Source organism: Rhinoraja longicauda, chromosome 19 (genome assembly GCF_053455715.1).
Source record: "Rhinoraja longicauda isolate Sanriku21f chromosome 19, sRhiLon1.1, whole genome shotgun sequence".
In the NCBI taxonomy this organism is placed as follows: domain Eukaryota; kingdom Metazoa; phylum Chordata; class Chondrichthyes; order Rajiformes; family Arhynchobatidae; genus Rhinoraja; species Rhinoraja longicauda.
Window position 1 is genome coordinate 33,719,144 of NC_135971.1, and position 8,424 is coordinate 33,727,567.

Consider the following 8,424-nt stretch of genomic DNA (forward strand, 5'->3'; position numbering starts at 1 on the left):
TTCAGTCTGAGGAAGGGAGTGGTGGGTGAAGCTGAGAGAACCTGCCCCAGGGTCAGAGGCTGGCAACTGATCAGAGTCCGCCGTTGCCGAGTTCGCAGAAGACGTCACCGGCACTTAGTGTAGATTAATGTAGTTTATTGTTATCACCTGTACCGAGGTACAGTGAAAAGATCTGTTGTGCCGCGCTGTCCAGTGAGCGGAAACACTGTCCATGATTACAATCAAGCCGTCCACAGTGTACAGATACAGGACACATGTATCATGTTAAATGCAGGATAAAGTGCGATTAGAGATGGTCCGAGGGTCTCCGATGAGGAAGATGGGAGGTTATGGCGGCTAATTGGTGATAGGATGGTTCAGTTGCCTGATAACAGCTGGGATGAAACTGTGCCTGAATGTGGAGGGGCGCGTTTTCACACTTCTGTACCTCTTGTCCGATGGGAGAGGGGAGAAGTGGGATTGGCCGCGCTGGTCCAGGACAAGTTGCTGGTGATGTTTACTGCTCAGTACTTGAAGTTTACAAACTCCGGCGCTGTCAATGTACACCGGGGTGTGTGGACCGCATCGCTTCCTGAAGTCGATCACTGTCTCCCAGACACGTTACAATCTCCCGCTCCGTTCTCCAGCGCTCCGGGTTCAGTTTACTTTTGTTTAGAGATACAGCGCGGAAACAGGCCCTTCGGCCCACCGAGTCCGCACCGACCAGCGATCCCCGCACACTAACACTATCCTACACACACTAGGGACAATTTACAATGTCACCAAGCCAATTACCTTGCACACATGTACGTCTTTGGAGTGTGGGAGGAAACCGGCGATCCCGGAGAAAATTCACGCAGGTCACGGGGGAACCTACAAGCTCCGTACAGACAGCAGCCGTAGTCAGGATCGAGCCCGGGTCTCCGGCGCTGCGAGGCAGCAACTCTACCGCTGCTCCACCGTCCGCGCTCTCCCCGGTCACGGATGTCCCGGCACCTTCCCCACCCCCTCCCACGGCGTGTCCCACTGGGCCCGCCCCGAATGCCCGTGGACACGGTGGGCCGGAGTGGCTGCTTGCGCGCTGTATCTCTAAACTAAACGAAGAACGAAACTATACTACACACACTCGGGACAATTGACAATTTTACCAAGCCAATTAACCCACCCTCCCAATGCCCGTGACCCCGACCCTCTCAATGCCCGTCACCCCCACCCTCTCAATGCCCGTCACCCGACCCTCTCAATGCCCGTGACCCCCCACCCTCTCAATGCCCGTGACCCCCACCCTCCCAATGCCCGTGACCCCCACCATCTCAATGCCCGTGACCCCCACCCTCTCAATGCCCGTGACCCCCACCCAAAGCCCTTGATGCCCCCCACTCCCCCAAGGCCAGTGACCCCCACCCTCCCAATGGCCGTGACCCCCCCCCCCCCATCACCACCACAAGCAGCCACGGACAGGCAGCTGGAGAGCACACTGGAATTTATTGAACATTTATGTCGCGACAGTGAAGCAGAACAAGCCCCCCCAGCAAAGAATCACATTCCCTGGTCACCCCCCCAGCAAAGAATCACATTCCCTGATCACCCCCCCCCCCACAGCAATGAATCACATTCCCTGATCACCCCCCCCCCCCCACAGTCCACGGGTGGATGTGTCGCCTCAACGCCAGGAACCCCTCCCTCCCACTCCGCCCCCCGACCGGCTCCGGGCCTCGGGTCAACCAGCGCTGCAACGCTCCAGCTGTGATTGCCACCAGATGTTGATCGGGACTGTTCCCCACTGAACCCCGTCATTGCAGGAACATTATGGGAAGCAGCAGCCCCCCCCCCTCCCCCCAGTGCAGTCAGTAAATGAGCAGCGACCCAGAGAGACAAGCGCAAAGTCCAAATCACCAAACCAGCTGTGGATGCGCTCATTGCTCACCCATCACCCCACGATTACAGTCCCCGACCCCCCCCCCAAAGCAGAAACCCCGCAAACTTGTCCCGCTCTCCACCGACGCTCCTGGACCGGCGGCGGGACACGGCGGCCCTGGGGGAGAGAGAGAGTTGGTCACAGAGCGACGCCAGCCCACCCGTGTAGCAGTAATACCGACCCCCGCCCCCCCACCGGGAATAAACACCCACTCCCCCAGCACCACAGGACAGCCCAGCACAACAACAGGCCCTTCGGCCCACACTGTCTGTGCCGACCGTGCCGCCAAGACCAACTATCTGCCCGCGCGTCACCCCCCCCCCTCCGCTCCCGCATCTCCACGCGTCCATCCAAAAGCCTCTTTAATGCCACTGTCGTGTCTGTGTCGCCCCCCACCCCCTCAATTATCAGCAATAAACCCACCCCCACCCCGGGAATAACTGCCCCCCCGGAAACACCCACCCCCTCAATTATCAACAATAAACCCACCCCCCCCGGGAATAACTACCCCCCCCGGAAACACCCACCCCCTCAATTATCAACAATAAACACCCACCCCCGCACACACACACACACCGAAACAACCCCCCCCCCCAACACACAAACCGCAGCCCCTCCCCCACGGGATGTATCTCCACCCTCGCAACGTGGAATTACATTCACCACCCCCCCACCGGGAATAACCCCCCCTCCCCCCACCGGTGATAACCCCCCCAACGGGAATTAAACTCACTGCCCCCCCCCCCGTCCATTAGAATAATCCCCCGCACAGTGGAATTAACCCCCCGCCCGTCCCCGGGTGTGGGGTGTGTGGGGTGTGTGGGGCGGGTTGTGTGGGGCGGGTTGTGTGGGGCGGGTTGTGTGGGGCGCCGGCTCGGTTCCAACCTCACGCTGGAACAGAGGATGTTGATGAGTTTTCCCCGCGCTCCGAGGCTGCGGAGGGAAGGAGCGGCGTTACACGTCTACTGGCAACGCCGTGGCTGCAGCGAGGCGCCGACGGCCGGACGCGCGCACACGGCCACATGCGCGCACACGCGAGCACGGGCACGCGCACAGAGGTACGGGGACTCGCGCGGGCACGGGCCCCGGGGTCGTTAATGGGGACGCGCACAGACGGTCACAGCGCAGAAACGTGCACAGACACGCAGGGACACAATAGACAATAGGTGCAGGAGGAGGCCATTCGGCCCTTCGAGCCTGTACGCACCGCCATTCACTGTGATCATGGCTGATCATTCTCAATCAGTATCCCGTTCCTCCCCTCTCCCCATACCCCCCTGACTCCGCTATCCTTAAGAGCTCTATCTAGCTCTCTCTTGAATGCATTCAGAGAACTGGCCTCCACTGCCCTCTGAGGCAGAGAATTCCACACGTTCACCACTCTCTGACTGAAAACGTTCTTCCTCATCTCCGTTCTAAATGGCCTACCCCTTACTCTTAAACCGTGGCCCCTGGTTCTGGACTCCCCCAACATTGGGAACATGTTTCCTGCCTCTAACGTGTCCAACCCTGAATAATGTTATACGTTTCGATAAGATCCCCTCTCATCCTTCTAAATTCCAGTGTATACAAGCCTAGTCGCTCCAGACTTTCAACATACGACAGTCCCGCCATTCCGGGAATTAACCTAGTAAACCTACGCCGCACGCCCTTAATAGCAAGAATATCCTTCCTCAAATTTGGAGACCAAAACTGCACACAGTACTCCAGGTGCGGTCTCACTAGGGCCCTGTCCAACTGTAGAAGGACCTCTTTGCTCCTATACTCAACTCCTCTTGTTATGAAGGCCAACATTCCATTGGTTTTCTTCACTGCCTGCTGTACCTGCATGCTTCCTTTCATTGACTGATGCACTAGGACACCCAGATCTCGTTGTACGTCCCCTGTTCCTAACTTGACACCATTCAGATAATAATCTGCCTTCCTAATCTTACCACCAAAGTGGATAACCCCACACTTATCCACATTAAACTGCCTCTGCCATGCATCCGCCCACTCACACAACCTGTCCAATTCACCCTACAACCTCATAGCATCTTCCTCACAGTTCACACTACCACCCAGCTTTGTATCATCAGTCGATAATTTCCCGTTTTCTCTCTCCCTCCTTTCTTAAAAAGTGGGACAACATTAGCTACCCTCCAATCCACAGGAATTGATCCTGAATCTATAGAACATTGAAAAATGATCACCAATGCGTCCACAATTTCTAGTGCCACCTCCTTAAGTACCCTGGGATGCAGACCATCGGGCCCTAGTGATTTATCAGCCTTCAGTCCCATCAGTCTACCCAAAACCATTTCCTGCCTAATGTGGATTTCCTTCAGTTCTTCCGTCACCCTAGGATCTCTGGCCACTAGAACATCTGGGAGATTCTTTGTATCTTCCTTAGTGAAGACAGATCCAAAGTACCGGTTCAACTCGTCTGCCATTTCCTTGTTCCCCATAATAAATTCCCATGCTTTCCGACTTCAAGGGACCACATTTGCCTTGACTATTATTTTCCTCTTTACATACCTAAAAAAAGCTTTTACTATCCTCCTTTATATTATTGCCTAGTTTACGGGACAGGCGGGCGCGCGCAGGGACGTACGGGCGCACGCATGGACACACGGGCGCGCGCAGGGACAGACGGACGCGCGCATGGACACACGGACGCGCGCAGACAGACAGACACAGTAAGGATGTGTAACACTGTGGACAGGGGCGGAGCTGGGGTCTGAGGAAACTTACTCTGGGGTGTGGGACCGTAGCCGCTCTTCCCCGCTGTAAAACACACACACAGTTAGTGACGCGGCCCCGCATCAGCCTGGTCTAAACACACACATTCAGCAGCTGCCCCGTCAGCTCCGGACACACTCACACAGCGGACACGGGCAGCGCTGTGACCGGCAAGCAAGAGTACGACAGGCCGCAGGTCAGGGCTGGGCCCGGCCCCGACACCGGGACACCGGCTCCCCGACAACACCTGACCACAGCCCGCCCCGGGGGGGGGGGGGGGGGGTTGGGGGGGGGGGTCTTACAAGGCGGTCGAGGTGAAGGGAGAGGGAAATGGACGGAAGGGAGGGCGAGGTGGGCGGAGGAACGGGGAGGTGTGGACGGGAGGGGTGGGAGGGGAAAGGGAGAACGAGGGGAGGGGAGGGAGGTGCGGACGGAACGGGAGGGGGCGGGATAGGCAGGGGAGGGGAAGGGGAGATGGAGGACGAGGAGGGGAGGGAAAGTTGGAGGTGTGGGAGGTGGAGTTGAAGGACGAGGGGGTGGAGGGGAAGTTTGAGGTGAGGGAGGGGGAGATGGAGGGTCGGGAAAGGAGGGGAAGGTGGAGGTGAGGGGGGGGGGGGGTGGAGGGGGAGGAGGGGAAGTTGGGTGGGGGGATACGGGGAGATAGAGGGCGGGGAGTGGGGGGCAGAGTGATATTTACTCGGTGTTGTTGCCGGGTCGGGCCACGGGGGTGGAGGTGCCCGGAGGATGTTGCAGACATGGGACGGGAGGTCACGTTGCCCCGGGCAGAGCTGCGGTTTGAGGGAGGAGGATTGGATGAATAATCCCCCCTCCCCCGGGGGCTGCGATGTGTCCGCTCTGCCCGAGGGGTGGGGGAGCAGAGACTCTCAGCCCGATGGAAGTCCGGCCGGAGCTGCCAGGCAGAGAACCAGCGGCCCAGAGCCGGCACATGGGAGCATTGTCCATGACGGGCAGACACAGGCACAGTGGGCCGAAGGGCCTGAAACTGTGTTGTCTCCCCCCCCACACACCCCATCCCCCTTCTCCCCACCACTCCCCTTCTCCCACCAACCCCCAAACCCCACCACCTACCCATACACACAAACCCAGCACACCCACCTCTACCATATCACCCCACCCCCACCCACACCAGCCCTCACCCACACTGACTCTTGAATCGGGGGAACGCAACAACGTGGCAGAAGGGGCGGGCGGAGGGGGAGGGGGAGACGGGAGACGAGGGAACAGGAGAGGCGGGGAGTCGGGGAGAGGGAGAGGCGGGGGGTCGGGGAGAGGGTGAGGCGGGGGTCGGGTGGGGGGGTCGGGGGTCGGGAGAGGCGGGGGGTCGGGGAGAGGGAGAGGCGGGGGTCGGGGAGAGGGTGAGGCGGGGGTCGGGGGGGAGAGGCGGGTGGTGGGGGGTCGGGGGAGAGGGAGAGGCGAGGTCGGGGAGAGGTGAGGGCGGGGGTCGGGGGGGAGAGGTGGGGGGGTGGGGGGTCGGGGGAGAAGGAGAGGCGGGGGTCGGGGGGGAGAGGCGGGGTGGGGGGGTCGGGGAGAGGAGAGGCGGGGGGGTCGGGGGGGAGAGGCGGGGGTGGGGGGTCGGGGAGAGGCGAGGTCGGGGAGAGGGTGAGGCGGGGGTCGGGGAGAGGCGGGGGTGGGGGTCGGGGGAGAGGTGAGGCGGGGGTCGGGGGGGAGAGGCGGGGGTGGGGGGTCGGGGAGAGGGAGAGGCGGGGGTCGGGGGGGAGAGGCGCGGGTGGGGGGTCGGGGAGAGGGAGAGGCGGGGTTCGGGGGGAGAGGCGGGGGGTGGGGGGTCGGGGAGAGGGAGAGGCGGGGGTCGGGGGGGAGAGGCGGGGGTGGGGGGTCGGGGAGAGGGAGAGGCGGGGGTGGGGGGTCGGGGGGGGAGAGGCGGGGTGGGGGGGTCGGGGGAGAGGCGGGGGTGGGGGGGTCGGGGAGAGGCGGGGGTGGGGGGGTCGGGGAGAGGGAGAGGCGGGGGTCGGGGGGGGAGAGGCGGGGGTGGGGGGTCGGGGAGAGGCGAGAGGCGGGGGGTGGGGGGGTCGGGGAGAGGGAGAGGCGGGGGGTCGGGGGGGGAGAGGCGGGGGGTGGGGGGTCGGGGAGAGGGAGAGGCGGGGGGTGTGGGGTCAGGGAGAGGGAGAGGGCGGGGGGTCGGGGGGGGAGAGGCGGGGGTGGGGGGTCGGGGAGAGGGGAGAGGCGGGGGTCGGGGGGGGAGAGGCGGGGGGTGGGGGGTCGGGGAGAGGGAGAGGCGGGGTGGGGGTCGGGGGGGGAGAGGTGGGGGTGGGGGTCGGGGAGAGGGAGAGGCGGGGTGGGGGGGTCGGGGGGGGGAGAGGCGGGGGGTGGGGGGTCGGGGAGAGGGAGAGGCGGGGGTCTGGGAGAGGGTGAGGCGGGGGTCGGGGAGAGGGAGAGGCGGGGGGTGGGGGGTCGGGGGAGAGGGAGAGGCGGGGGTGGGGGGGTCGGGGAGAGAGGGAGAGGCGGGGGGTGGGGGGTCGGGGAGGAGGGGAGAGGCGGGGGGTCGGGGGGGGGGTGGGGGATAAGACGTCCCCTCCACTGTCTCTGGGGGGGGGGGGGGGGACCAGCCCTGGTCTCTCCCCACACCTACCTTGTCTCTTCTTCCAGTACAGGACTCCCCCCACGGCCGCGCCCACCGCCAGCACCGCCGCGACAACAACGAGCGCGATGATCAGCGCGGTGCTGCCCGACTCACGGACTGTCGAAGATTCAGAAACAGAGGCGGATGAGGGACAGAGATCCCGGCCCCCCTCCCCCCTATCTCCATCCACCCCACACCCTCTCATCCCCTCCCCCTCTCACACTCCCCCCTCCCGAACCCCCTCTCATCCCCCTTCGCGTATCACTCACCCTCTCCTGCCCTCTGCTCTACCCCTCCCCTCATCCACGGCACCTGCCCTCCTCTCTCCCACCCCATCCCTCTAATCTATTCACCTGCCCCTCTCCACCCCACACCCCCGCTCCCATCCCTCCCTCCCCTCACCCAGTCCGCTCCTCTCCCCATCCCCCCACTCTCCCCCTCTCACCCACCCACCCACCCTCCCCCCCTCCCCCCACTGACCCAGGAAGACCTCGAGGGGCTCGGACAGCCCCGGGTGCTCCACACGGCAGAGAGGCCGGGCCCCGGTCCCCGGGCCTCCACGTCGGCCCAGCGGCGGCAGCTGGTAGGTGCCGTCGTGGTTGGGGCAGCGTCTCGAGGGAGTGGGTCTCATCCAGGACCAGCCCGGCCCGCACCAGGTTCACCTCGATGGGAGCGCGGGGTAGAAGCCCGTGGTGAAGCACGACAGGCGGCGGCCATCAGCCGTCAGAGAGAATGCTCACCTCGGGCTGGACTGTGGGGAGACAACAGAGAGCGGAGACAGTGAGGGGGAGACAGTGAGGGGGGGGAGACAGTGAGGGGGAGACAGTGAGGGGGAGACAGTGAGGGGGAGACAGTGAGGGGGAGACAGTGAGGGGGGAGACAGTGAGGGGAGAGACAGTGAGGGGAGACAGTGAGGGGGAGACAGTGAGGGGGAGACAGAGAGCGGAGACAGTGAGGGGGGAGACAGTGAGGGGGAGACAGTGAGGGGGAGACAGTGAGGGGGAGACAGTGAGGGGAGAGACAGTGAGGGGGAGACAGTGAGGGGGAGACAGTGAGGGGGGAGACAGTGAGGGGGAGACAGTGAGGGGGAGACAGACAGACTGGGGGGGCAGACAGATGGGGAGGACAGAGAGAGGGAGTGGGACAGAGAGGGGGGGAGGACAGAGAGAGGCTGTGGGGGGCAGAGAGTGGGGGGAGGACAGAGAGA

General features: G+C 63.3%; 1 long non-coding RNA gene across 2 annotated transcripts; it reads right to left on the bottom strand.

Annotated features, from left to right (window-relative positions):
- Nucleotides 1-1,620: 1,620 nt before the first annotated feature.
- LOC144602769 (uncharacterized) lies at nt 1,621-7,772 on the bottom strand. Of its 2 annotated transcripts, XR_013548500.1 has the most exons (5): nt 7,698-7,772; nt 7,227-7,334; nt 4,631-4,663; nt 2,783-2,830; nt 1,621-2,014 (listed from the first exon to the last, which is right to left on the bottom strand). It is a non-coding gene; the product is annotated as an uncharacterized LOC144602769 (long non-coding RNA). The 2 variants fall into 2 exon arrangements; XR_013548501.1 differs by lacking the exon at nt 2,783-2,830.
- Between the last annotated feature and the right edge of the window lie 652 nt (nt 7,773-8,424).